The following is a 14,459-nucleotide window of genomic DNA, read 5'->3' on the forward strand; positions in this document are numbered from 1 at the left end:
TTCCTTTCCCAAACTCTCTTAATTCTCACAGGGAAACAATGTGCTTAGACACGACTGCTTCTAACACAGATGTCTTTCTTTGGAGCGATATACGTGCTTCAACTTAGCTGAAAAGGCCTATGGGAAGCAGAAGGAGCCCATCATCACCTTGAAACACCAAAGTTGAAGCAAGTATTTCTTTCAAAAACCAACTGAATTCTCACAGGGAAACAATGTGCTAGATGCTGTAGCTTCTAACATGGATGTTTTTCTTTGGGGAGAGCCATTTGTTTATTGAACTCAATCGATTAGGCTTATTTGGAGAAAAGAGAGGATGTCCACCTTGAAACACCTAATTTGCAGGAAGGATTCCTTACAAAAACTACTCACTTATCACAGGGTAACAATGAGCTAGAAGCTCCTGCTTCTAACATAGATGGCTTTCTTTCGAGAGATAAATGTGGTTCTTCAACTTTGCTGAATAGGCCTAATTGGAAAACAATGAGCCTTTTTCAACCTCGAAAACACTTATTGCAGAAAGTATACCTTTCAAAACTAACTCAGTTCTCATAGGGAAAAATGTGTCATATGCTACTTCTTCTAATACAGATTGGTTTCCTTCAAGAGCCACATGTTGTTCTTCACTTAGCTGAATAGCTCTATTTGGAACAAAATGAGCCTTTCTACACCTTGAAAACTATGGATTGCAGAAAGTATTCCTTGCAAAATTAACTCAGTTCTCACGGAGAAATAATATCCTACATGCTGTGACTTCTAACACACATGGCATCATTTCGAGAGGTACGTGTACATTCAAACTAGCTGAAAAGGCATATTGGAAGCAAAAGGAGCCTAGGACCACCTTGAAACACTTACGTTGCAGGATGTAGTCCTTTCAAAATGTAATTCAATTATTACAAAGAAAAAATGTTCAAGATACGGTAGCTTCTATCACGGATGGGGTTCTTTGGAGATAAACATGTGTTTCTTCAACTCAGCCGAATAGTCCTATGTGGAGCAAACAGAGCCTATGTCGCCTTTGAAACAACTAGGTTGGAGGAATCATTCCTTGGAAACCGAACTCAATTCTCCAAGGGAAACAAAGTGCTAGATGTACCTATTTCTGACACACATGATTTTCTTCAAGAGTTTCATTTGTCTCTTCAACTTAGCTGAATGGGCCTACTTGAAACAAAATGAGCCTTTCACCACCTTCATAAATATGATTTGCAGGAGCTATTCCTTTCAAAAACTAACTCAACTCTCAGAGGGAAACAATGTGCTACATGCTACTACTTCTACTACACATGTGTTTGTAGCAGAGATACATGTGTTTCATCAACTCTGTTGAATAGGCCTATTTGGAACAAAGAGAGCCTCTCTCCACCTTGAAACACCTTAGCTGCAGGAAGCATTCCTTTCAAAAAGTAACTCAGTTATCACAGGAAAACAATGTGCTAGATGTTCCTGTTTATAACACAGATGGTGTTCTTTGGAGAGATTCATATGTTTCCACAACTTCGCTGAATAGGCCTATTTGAACAAATAAGATTTTCCCCTCTTGGAAAACTATGATGGCATTCCTGTCAAAACCTAACTCAATTCTCACAGGGAAACTATGCGCTACATGGTGCAACTTCTAACACAGATTTTTTGATAGAGATCCATGTGTTCCTTCAACTCAGGTGAAGAGGCCTGATTACAGCAAACAGACCAACCTCCACCTTGAAACACCGACATTGCTGGAACAATTCACTCAAAATCTAACTCAATTCTCTCAGGGGAACAAATTGCTAGATGTTCGTGCTTCTAATCTTGACAGTTTTCTTTCCAGAGATACATTTATCTTTGACTCAGCTGAATTGGAGTATATGGGGCAAGCAGACCTACCTGCACCTTGAAACACCAAAGTTGCAGGAAGAATTCCATTTAAAAACTCCCTCCATTCACACAGGGAAACAATGTTGTAGTTGTCACAGCCTCTAACTTGGATGGCTGTCTTTAGAGGCAAAGAAGGGTTCCTTCATGTCAGCTGATTGGGCCTGTTTATAGCCAACAGAGCCTATCTCCACCTTGGAACACGAAAGTTTCAGGAAGAATTTCTTTCAAAAACAAACTCTATTCTCACGGGGAAAAATGTGCCAGATGCTCCTGCTTTGAACACAGATGCTTTACTTTGAGAGGTACATGTGATTCATCAACTCTGCTGAGTAGGCCATTTTGGAAAGAAAACATTCCTTCCTCTACCTTAAACGTTCTGATTTGCAGGGAGTATTCTTTTCAGACACAAATAAATTCTCACCAGGAATCAATGCACTACATGTTGCAGCTCTAACATGGATGGTTTTCTTTGGAGAGGTACATGTATTTCTTCAACACAGCTGAATAGGCTTACTTGGAGCACACAGAGCCAATCTTCACCTTGAAACACCAAGTTGCAGGGAGCATTCCCTTAAAAACTAACTCAGTTATCCCAGGAAAGCAACGTGCTATCTAGAAGCTCCTGCTTCTAACACAGCTGGTCATCTTTGGAGAGACACATTTATTTCTTCAACTTAGCTATTAGGCCAATTTGAACACAATGAGACTTTCCCCACCATGAAAACTATGACTCACAGGAAATATTTCCTTCAAATTCTAACTCCATTCTCACAAGGAAACAATGTTCTTGATGCTGCAGGTTCTAACGTAGATAGTTTTTCTGGGACAGATACATGTGTTGCTTCATCTCACCTGAAGGGATCTATTTGGAGAAAAGAGATCCTATCTCCACCTTGAAACACGTGAGTTGCTGGAAGAATTCCTTGAAAATACTAACTCAATTTTCACCAGGAAGCATTGTGCTAGATGCTATGGCTTCTAACACATACTGGTTTATTTGGAAAGGTGCATGTGTTTCTTCACCTAAGCTGAATAGTCTGATTTGGAACAAAATTAGCCTATGTGTACCTTAATAACTATGATTTTCAGAAGGTATGCCTTTCACAAGTTAACCCAATTTTCATGGGGAAACAATGTGCTACATGCTATGGCTTCTAACACAATTACTGACTTTCAAGAAATACGTGTGTTTCTTCATCTTAGCTGAGCAGGCCTCCTTGGAACAAAAGAGCCAATCTCCACCTTGAAACACCTAAGTTGCAGGAAGTATTGTTTGTAAAGCTACTGAAGTCTCACATGGAACAATGTGCTACACGTTCCTGCTGCTAACTCTGATGGTTCTCTTTCAAGAGACAAATGAGTTTCTTCAACTTAGGTGAGTAGGACTCTTTGGAGCAAAATGAGCCTTTCTCCACCTTGAAAATTCTCATTTGCATCAAATATTCTTTCCAAAACTAACTCCATCTGACTGGAAAACAACGTGCTAGATGCTCCTGCTTCTAAAAGAGATGGTCATGTTTCGAAAGAATCATTTGTTTCTTCATGTTCACTTAACAGGCCTACTTGGAACAAAATGAGTCTTTCTCCACTTTGAAAACTGTGAGGAGCTTGAAGTGTTCCTCTGAATTCTCAGAAGGAAACATGTGCTAGTTGTTCCAAAACACATGGGTTTCTTTCAAGAGATAGATGTGTTTCATCAACTTAACTGTGTAGGCCTAATTGGAACAAAGAGAGCATAACTCAACCTAAGACAACTCACGTATCAGGAAGGATTCCTTTGCTAAACTAACCCAGTTCTAACAGCAACACAATATGTTAGATGCAGCAGCTTATTACGTAGGTGAATTTCTTCGGAAAGGTACACGTGCTTCTTCACTTCTGGTTAACATACATACTTGGAAGAAAAGCAGCCTTTGCCCACCTTGAAACACTTACGTTTGAGGAAGCATTCCAGTCAAAACCTACTCAATTCTCAGTGGAAATAATGTGGTAGATGCTCCTGCTTCTAACACACATGTTGGTCTTTTGAGAGATTCATTTGTTTCTTCATCTTAGATGAATAGTCCTAGTTGGAGAAAAATGAGACTTAATCCTCCTTCAAAATTCTGATTTGCAGGAAGCATTCCTTACAAAAACTAATCAATATTCAGAGGGAAACAATGTGCTAGATGCTGCAGCTTCTAACATCGAAGGTTTTCTTTGGCGAGTTACATGTGTTTCTTCAACTACCCGAATAGGCCTATTTGGAGCATAGAGAGCCAATCTGAAGCTTCCCAAAATTAAGTGGCAGGCAGTATTCCTTTCAAAAACAAACTCAATTCTCACAGGGGTAAAATGTGCCTAGATGCTCCTGCTTATAACACAGATGGATTTCTTTGAGAGACACATGTGTTGCATGAACTCAGTTGAGTAGGCCAATTTGGAACAAAAAGAACCACCTCCCTCCACCTACAAAATTTTGTTTTGCAGGAAGTATTCCTTTGAAATGAACTCAAAACTCACAGGGAAAACATGTGCGAGATGCTGCAGTTTGTACCATACATGGTTTCCTTTAGAGACATATATTTCTTTCTTCCACTCACCTGAACAAGTCTGTTTGGAGACAACAGAGTGTATCTCCACCTTGACACACCTTAGTGGCAGTAAAAATTCCTTGCAAAAACTAAGTCCATTTTCACAGGGAAACAATGTGCTACATGCTATGGCTTCGAACACAAATTGGTTTCTTTCCAGAGGTACATGTCTTTCTTCAACTAAGCTGAATAATCCTATATGGAACAAAATATGCCTTTCTCCACCTTGATCACTAGGATTTGCAGGAAGTATTCCTTTCCCAAACTCTCTTAATTCTCACAGGGAAACAATGTGCTTAGACACGACTGCTTCTAACACAGATGTCTTTCTTTGGAGCGATATACGTGCTTCAACTTAGCTGAAAAGGCCTATGGGAAGCAGAAGGAGCCCATCATCACCTTGAAACACCAAAGTTGAAGCAAGTATTTCTTTCAAAAACCAACTGAATTCTCACAGGGAAACAATGTGCTAGATGCTGTAGCTTCTAACATGGATGTTTTTCTTTGGGGAGAGCCATGTGTTTATTGAACTCAATCGATTAGGCTTATTTGGAGAAAAGAGAGGATGTCCACCTTGAAACACCTAATTTGCAGGAAGGATTCCTTACAAAAACTACTCACTTATCACAGGGTAACAATGAGCTAGAAGCTCCTGCTTCTAACATAGATGGCTTTCTTTCGAGAGATAAATGTGGTTCTTCAACTTTGCTGAATAGGCCTAATTGGAAAACAATGAGCCTTTTTCAACCTCGAAAACACTTATTGCAGAAAGTATACCTTTCAAAACTAACTCAGTTCTCATAGGGAAAAATGTGTCATATGCTACTTCTTCTAATACAGATTGGTTTCCTTCAAGAGCCACATGTTGTTCTTCACTTAGCTGAATAGCTCTATTTGGAACAAAATGAGCCTTTCTACACCTTGAAAACTATGGATTGCAGAAAGTATTCCTTGCAAAATTAACTCAGTTCTCACGGAGAAATAATATCCTACATGCTGTGACTTCTAACACACATGGCATCATTTCGAGAGGTACGTGTACATTCAAACTAGCTGAAAAGGCATATTGGAAGCAAAAGGAGCCTAGGACCACCTTGAAACACTTACGTTGCAGGATGTAGTCCTTTCAAAATGTAATTCAATTATTACAAAGAAAAAATGTTCAAGATACGGTAGCTTCTATCACGGATGGGGTTCTTTGGAGATAAACATGTGTTTCTTCAACTCAGCCGAATAGTCCTATGTGGAGCAAACAGAGCCTATGTCGCCTTTGAAACAACTAGGTTGGAGGAATCATTCCTTGGAAACCGAACTCAATTCTCCAAGGGAAACAAAGTGCTAGATGTACCTATTTCTGACACACATGATTTTCTTCAAGAGTTTCATTTGTCTCTTCAACTTAGCTGAATGGGCCTACTTGAAACAAAATGAGCCTTTCACCACCTTCATAAATATGATTTGCAGGAGCTATTCCTTTCAAAAACTAACTCAACTCTCAGAGGGAAACAATGTGCTACATGCTACTACTTCTACTACACATGTGTTTGTAGCAGAGATACATGTGTTTCATCAACTCAGTTGAATAGGCCTATTTGGAACAAAGAGAGCCTCTCTCCACCTTGAAACACCTTAGCTGCAGGAAGCATTCCTTTCAAAAAGTAACTCAGTTATCACAGGAAAACAATGTGCTAGATGTTCCTGTTTATAACACAGATGGTGTTCTTTGGAGAGATTCATATGTTTCCACAACTTCGCTGAATAGGCCTATTTGAACAAATAAGATTTTCCCCTCTTGGAAAACTATGATGGCATTCCTGTCAAAACCTAACTCAATTCTCACAGGGAAACTGTGCGCTACATGGTGCAACTTCTAACACAGATTTTTTGATAGAGATCCATGTGTTCCTTCAACTCAGGTGAAGAGGCCTGATTACAGCAAACAGACCAACCTCCACCTTGAAACACCGACATTGCTGGAACAATTCACTCAAAATCTAACTCAATTCTCTCAGGGGAATAAATTGCTAGATGTTCGTGCTTCTAATCTTGACAGTTTTCTTTCCAGAGATACATTTATCTTTGACTCAGCTGAATTGGAGTATATGGGGCAAGCAGACCTACCTGCACCTTGAAACACCAAAGTTGCAGGAAGAATTCCATTTAAAAACTCCCTCCATTCACACAGGGAAACAATGTTGTAGTTGTCACAGCCTCTAACTTGGATGGCTGTCTTTAGAGGCAAAGAAGGGTTCCTTCATGTCAGCTGATTGGGCCTGTTTATAGCCAACAGAGCCTATCTCCACCTTGGAACACGAAAGTTTCAGGAAGAATTTCTTTCAAAAACAAACTCTATTCTCACGGGGAAAAATGTGCCAGATGCTCCTGCTTTGAACACAGATGCTTTACTTCGAGAGGTACATGTGATTCATCAACTCTGCTGAGTAGGCCATTTTGGAAAGAAAACATTCCTTCCTCTACCTTAAACGTTCTGATTTGCAGGGAGTATTCTTTTCAGACACAAATAAATTCTCACCAGGAATCAATGCACTACATGTTGCAGCTCTAACATGGATGGTTTTCTTTGGAGAGGTACATGTATTTCTTCAACACAGCTGAATAGGCTTACTTGGAGCACACAGAACCAATCTTCACCTTGAAACACCAAGTTGCAGGGAGCATTCCCTTAAAAACTAACTCAGTTATCCCAGGAAAGCAACGTGCTATCTAGAAGCTCCTGCTTCTAACACAGCTGGTCATCTTTGGAGAGATACATTTATTTCTTCAACTTAGCTATTAGGCCAATTTGAACACAATGAGACTTTCCCCACCATGAAAACTATGACTCACAGGAAATATTTCCTTCAAATTCTAACTCCATTCTCACAAGGAAACAATGTTCTTGATGCTGCAGGTTCTAAGGTAGATAGTTTTTCTGGGACAGATACATGTGTTGCTTCATCTCACCTGAAGGGATCTATTTGGAGAAAAGAGATCCTATCTCCACCTTGAAACACGTGAGTTGCTGGAAGAATTCCTTGAAAATACTAACTCAATTTTCACCAGGAAGCATTGTGCTAGATGCTATGGCGTCTAACACATACTGGTTTATTTGGAAAGGTGCATGTGTTTCTTCACCTAAGCTGAATAGTCTGATTTGGAACAAAATTAGCCTATGTATACCTTAATAACTATGATTTTCAGAAGGTATGCCTTTCACAAGTTAACCCAATTTTCATGGGGAAACAATGTGCTACATGCTATGGCTTCTAACACAATTACTGACTTTCAAGAAATACGTGTGTTTCTTCATCTTAGCTGAGCAGGCCTCCTTGGAACAAAAGAGCCAATCTCCACCTTGAAACACCTAAGTTGCAGGAAGTATTGTTTGTAAAGCTACTGAAGTCTCACATGGAACAATGTGCTAGACGTTCCTGCTGCTAACTCTGATGGTTCTCTTTCAAGAGACAAATGAGTTTCTTCAACTTAGGTGAGTAGGACTCTTTGGAGCAAAATGAGCCTTTCTCCACCTTGAAAATTCTCATTTGCATCAAATATTCTTTCCAAAACTAACTCCATCTGACTGGAAAACAACGTGCTAGATGCTCCTGCTTCTAAAAGAGATGGTCATGTTTCGAAAGAATCATTTGTTTCTTCATGTTCACTTAACAGGCCTACTTGGAACAAAATGAGTCTTTCTCCACTTTGAAAACTGTGAGGAGCTTGAAGTGTTCCTCTGAATTCTCAGAAGGAAACATGTGCTAGTTGTTCCAAAACACATGGGTTTCTTTCAAGAGATAGATGTGTTTCATCAACTTAACTGTGTAGGCCTAATTGGAACAAAGAGAGCATAACTCAACCTAAGACAACTCACGTATCAGGAAGGATTCCTTTGCTAAACTAACCCAGTTCTAACAGCAACACAATATGTTAGATGCAGCAGCTTATTACGTAGGTGAATTTCTTCGGAAAGGTACACGTGCTTCTTCACTTCTGGTTAACATACATACTTGGAAGAAAAGCAGCCTTTGCCCACCTTGAAACACTGACGTTTGAGGAAGCATTCCAGTCAAAACCTACTCAATTCTCAGTGGAAATAATGTGGTAGATGCTCCTGCTTCTAACACACATGTTGGTCTTTTGAGAGATTCATTTGTTTCTTCATCTTAGATGAATAGTCCTAGTTGGAGAAAAATGAGACTTAATCCTCCTTCAAAATTCTGATTTGCAGGAAGTATTCCTTACAAAAACTAATCAATATTCAGAGGGAAACAATGTGCTAGATGCTGCAGCTTCTAACATCGAAGGTTTTCTTTGGCGAGTTACATGTGTTTCTTCAACTACCCGAATAGGCCTATTTGGAGCATAGAGAGCCAATCTGAAGCTTCCCAAAATTAAGTGGCAGGCAGTATTCCTTTCAAAAACAAACTCAATTCTCACAGGGGTAAAATGTGCCTAGATGCTCCTGCTTATAACACAGATGGATTTCTTTGAGAGACACATGTGTTGCATGAACTCAGTTGAGTAGGCCAATTTGGAACAAAAAGAACCACCTCCCTCCACCTACAAAATTTTGTTTTGCAGGAAGTATTCCTTTGAAATGAACTCAAAACTCACAGGGAAAACATGTGCGAGATGCTGCAGTTTGTACCATACATGGTTTCCTTTAGAGACATATATTTCTTTCTTCCACTCACCTGAACAAGTCTGTTTGGAGACAACAGAGTGTATCTCCACCTTGACACACCTTAGTGGCAGTAAAAATTCCTTGCAAAAACTAAGTCCATTTTCACAGGGAAACAATGTGCTACATGCTATGGCTTCGAACACAAATTGGTTTCTTTCCAGAGGTACATGTCTTTCTTCAACTAAGCTGAATAATCCTATATGGAACAAAATATGCCTTTCTCCACCTTGATCACTAGGATTTGCAGGAAGTATTCCTTTCCCAAACTCTCTTAATTCTCACAGGGAAACAATGTGCTTAGACACGACTGCTTCTAACACAGATGTCTTTCTTTGGAGCGATATATGTGCTTCAACTTAGCTGAAAAGGCCTATGGGAAGCAGAAGGAGCCCATCATCACCTTGAAACACCAAAGTTGAAGCAAGTATTTCTTTCAAAAACCAACTGAATTCTCACAGGGAAACAATGTGCTAGATGCTGTAGCTTCTAACATGGATGTTTTTCTTTGGGGAGACCCATGTGTTTATTGAACTCAATCGATTAGGCTTATTTGGAGAAAAGAGAGGATGTCCACCTTGAAACACCTAATTTGCAGGAAGGATTCCTTACAAAAACTACTCACTTATCACAGGGTAACAATGAGCTAGAAGCTCCTGCTTCTAACATAGATGGCTTTCTTTCGAGAGATAAATGTGGTTCTTCAACTTTGCTGAATAGGCCTAATTGGAAAACAATGAGCCTTTTTCAACCTCGAAAACACTTATTGCAGAAAGTATACCTTTCAAAACTAACTCAGTTCTCATAGGGAAAAATGTGTCATATGCTACTTCTTCTAATACAGATTGGTTTCCTTCAAGAGCCACATGTTGTTCTTCACTTAGCTGAATAGCTCTATTTGGAACAAAATGAGCCTTTCTACACCTTGAAAACTATGGATTGCAGAAAGTATTCCTTGCAAAATTAACTCAGTTCTCACGGAGAAATAATATCCTACATGCTGTGACTTCTAACACACATGGCATCATTTCGAGAGGTACGTGTACATTCAAACTAGCTGAAAAGGCATATTGGAAGCAAAAGGAGCCTAGGACCACCTTGAAACACTTACGTTGCAGGATGTAGTCCTTTCAAAATGTAATTCAATTATTACAAAGAAAAAATGTTCAAGATACGGTAGCTTCTATCACGGATGGGGTTCTTTGGAGATAAACATGTGTTTCTTCAACTCAGCCGAATAGTCCTATGTGGAGCAAACAGAGCCTATGTCGCCTTTGAAACAACTAGGTTGGAGGAATCATTCCTTGGAAACCGAACTCAATTCTCCAAGGGAAACAAAGTGCTAGATGTACCTATTTCTGACACACATGATTTTCTTCAAGAGTTTCATTTGTCTCTTCAACTTAGCTGAATGGGCCTACTTGAAACAAAATGAGCCTTTCACCACCTTCATAAATATGATTTGCAGGAGCTATTCCTTTCAAAAACTAACTCAACTCTCAGAGGGAAACAATGTGCTACATGCTACTACTTCTACTACACATGTGTTTGTAGCAGAGATACATGTGTTTCATCAACTCAGTTGAATAGGCCTATTTGGAACAAAGAGAGCCTCTCTCCACCTTGAAACACCTTAGCTGCAGGAAGCATTCCTTTCAAAAAGTAACTCAGTTATCACAGGAAAACAATGTGCTAGATGTTCCTGTTTATAACACAGATGGTGTTCTTTGGAGAGATTCATATGTTTCCACAACTTCGCTGAATAGGCCTATTTGAACAAATAAGATTTTCCCCTCTTGGAAAACTATGATGGCATTCCTGTCAAAACCTAACTCAATTCTCACAGGGAAACTATGCGCTACATGGTGCAACTTCTAACACAGATTTTTTGATAGAGATCCATGTGTTCCTTCAACTCAGGTGAAGAGGCCTGATTACAGCAAACAGACCAACCTCCACCTTGAAACACCGACATTGCTGGAACAATTCACTCAAAATCTAACTCAATTCTCTCAGGGGAACAAATTGCTAGATGTTCGTGCTTCTAATCTTGACAGTTTTCTTTCCAGAGATACATTTATCTTTGACTCAGCTGAATTGGAGTATATGGGGCAAGCAGACCTACCTGCACCTTGAAACACCAAAGTTGCAGGAAGAATTCCATTTAAAAACTCCCTCCATTCACACAGGGAAACAATGTTGTAGTTGTCACAGCCTCTAACTTGGATGGCTGTCTTTAGAGGCAAAGAAGGGTTCCTTCATGTCAGCTGATTGGGCCTGTTTATAGCCAACAGAGCCTATCTCCACCTTGGAACACGAAAGTTTCAGGAAGAATTTCTTTCAAAAACAAACTCTATTCTCACTGGGAAAAATGTGCCAGATGCTCCTGCTTTGAACACAGATGCTTTACTTCGAGAGGTACATGTGATTCATCAACTCTGCTGAGTAGGCCATTTTGGAAAGAAAACATTCCTTCCTCTACCTTAAACGTTCTGATTTGCAGGGAGTATTCTTTTCAGACACAAATAAATTCTCACCAGGAATCAATGCACTACATGTTGCAGCTCTAACATGGATGGTTTTCTTTGGAGAGGTACATGTATTTCTTCAACACAGCTGAATAGGCTTACTTGGAGCACACAGAACCAATCTTCACCTTGAAACACCAAGTTGCAGGGAGCATTCCCTTAAAAACTAACTCAGTTATCCCAGGAAAGCAACGTGCTATCTAGAAGCTCCTGCTTCTAACACAGCTGGTCATCTTTGGAGAGATACATTTATTTCTTCAACTTAGCTATTAGGCCAATTTGAACACAATGAGACTTTCCCCACCATGAAAACTATGACTCACAGGAAATATTTCCTTCAAATTCTAACTCCATTCTCACAAGGAAACAATGTTCTTGATGCTGCAGGTTCTAACGTAGATAGTTTTTCTGGGACAGATACATGTGTTGCTTCATCTCACCTGAAGGGATCTATTTGGAGAAAAGAGATCCTATCTCCACCTTGAAACACGTGAGTTGCTGGAAGAATTCCTTGAAAATACTAACTCAATTTTCACCAGGAAGCATTGTGCTAGATGCTATGGCTTCTAACACATACTGGTTTATTTGGAAAGGTGCATGTGTTTCTTCACCTAAGCTGAATAGTCTGATTTGGAACAAAATTAGCCTATGTATACCTTAATAACTATGATTTTCAGAAGGTATGCCTTTCACAAGTTAACCCAATTTTCATGGGGAAACAATGTGCTACATGCTATGGCTTCTAACACAATTACTGACTTTCAAGAAATACGTGTGTTTCTTCATCTTAGCTGAGCAGGCCTCCTTGGAACAAAAGAGCCAATCTCCACCTTGAAACACCTAAGTTGCAGGAAGTATTGTTTGTAAAGCTACTGAAGTCTCACATGGAACAATGTGCTACACGTTCCTGCTGCTAACTCTGATGGTTCTCTTTCAAGAGACAAATGAGTTTCTTCAACTTAGGTGAGTAGGACTCTTTGGAGCAAAATGAGCCTTTCTCCACCTTGAAAATTCTCATTTGCATCAAATATTCTTTCCAAAACTAACTCCATCTGACTGGAAAACAACGTGCTAGATGCTCCTGCTTCTAAAAGAGATGGTCATGTTTCGAAAGAATCATTTGTTTCTTCATGTTCACTTAACAGGCCTACTTGGAACAAAATGAGTCTTTCTCCACTTTGAAAACTGTGAGGAGCTTGAAGTGTTCCTCTGAATTCTCAGAAGGAAACATGTGCTAGTTGTTCCAAAACACATGGGTTTCTTTCAAGAGATAGATGTGTTTCATCAACTTAACTGTGTAGGCCTAATTGGAACAAAGAGAGCATAACTCAACCTAAGACAACTCACGTATCAGGAAGGATTCCTTTGCTAAACTAACCCAGTTCTAACAGCAACACAATATGTTAGATGCAGCAGCTTATTACGTAGGTGAATTTCTTCGGAAAGGTACACGTGCTTCTTCACTTCTGGTTAACATACATACTTGGAAGAAAAGCAGCCTTTGCCCACCTTGAAACACTTACGTTTGAGGAAGCATTCCAGTCAAAACCTACTCAATTCTCAGTGGAAATAATGTGGTAGATGCTCCTGCTTCTAACACACATGTTGGTCTTTTGAGAGATTCATTTGTTTCTTCATCTTAGATGAATAGTCCTAGTTGGAGAAAAATGAGACTTAATCCTCCTTCAAAATTCTGATTTGCAGGAAGTATTCCTTACAAAAACTAATCAATATTCAGAGGGAAACAATGTGCTAGATGCTGCAGCTTCTAACATCGAAGGTTTTCTTTGGCGAGTTACATGTGTTTCTTCAACTACCCGAATAGGCCTATTTGGAGCATAGAGAGCCAATCTGAAGCTTCCCAAAATTAAGTGGCAGGCAGTATTCCTTTCAAAAACAAACTCAATTCTCACAGGGTAAAATGTGCCTAGATGCTCCTGCTTATAACACAGATGGATTTCTTTGAGAGACACATGTGTTGCATGAACTCAGTTGAGTAGGCCAATTTGGAACAAAAAGAACCACCTCCCTCCACCTACAAAATTTTGTTTTGCAGGAAGTATTCCTTTGAAATGAACTCAAAACTCACAGGGAAAACATGTGCGAGATGCTGCAGTTTGTACCATACATGGTTTCCTTTAGAGACATATATTTCTTTCTTCCACTCACCTGAACAAGTCTGTTTGGAGACAACAGAGTGTATCTCCACCTTGACACACCTTAGTGGCAGTAAAAATTCCTTGCAAAAACTAAGTCCATTTTCACAGGGAAACAATGTGCTACATGCTATGGCTTCGAACACAAATTGGTTTCTTTCCAGAGGTACATGTCTTTCTTCAACTAAGCTGAATAATCCTATATGGAACAAAATATGCCTTTCTCCACCTTGATCACTAGGATTTGCAGGAAGTATTCCTTTCCCAAACTCTCTTAATTCTCACAGGGAAACAATGTGCTTAGACACGACTGCTTCTAACACAGATGTCTTTCTTTGGAGCGATATACGTGCTTCAACTTAGCTGAAAAGGCCTATGGGAAGCAGAAGGAGCCCATCATCACCTTGAAACACCAAAGTTGAAGCAAGTATTTCTTTCAAAAACCAACTGAATTCTCACAGGGAAACAATGTGCTAGATGCTGTAGCTTCTAACATGGATGTTTTTCTTTGGGGAGACCCATGTGTTTATTGAACTCAATCGATTAGGCTTATTTGGAGAAAAGAGAGGATGTCCACCTTGAAACACCTAATTTGCAGGAAGGATTCCTTACAAAAACTACTCACTTATCACAGGGTAACAATGAGCTAGAAGCTCCTGCT

This window comes from Castor canadensis, chromosome 7, assembly GCF_047511655.1.
Source record: "Castor canadensis chromosome 7, mCasCan1.hap1v2, whole genome shotgun sequence".
Taxonomy (NCBI): Eukaryota; Metazoa; Chordata; class Mammalia; order Rodentia; family Castoridae; genus Castor; species Castor canadensis.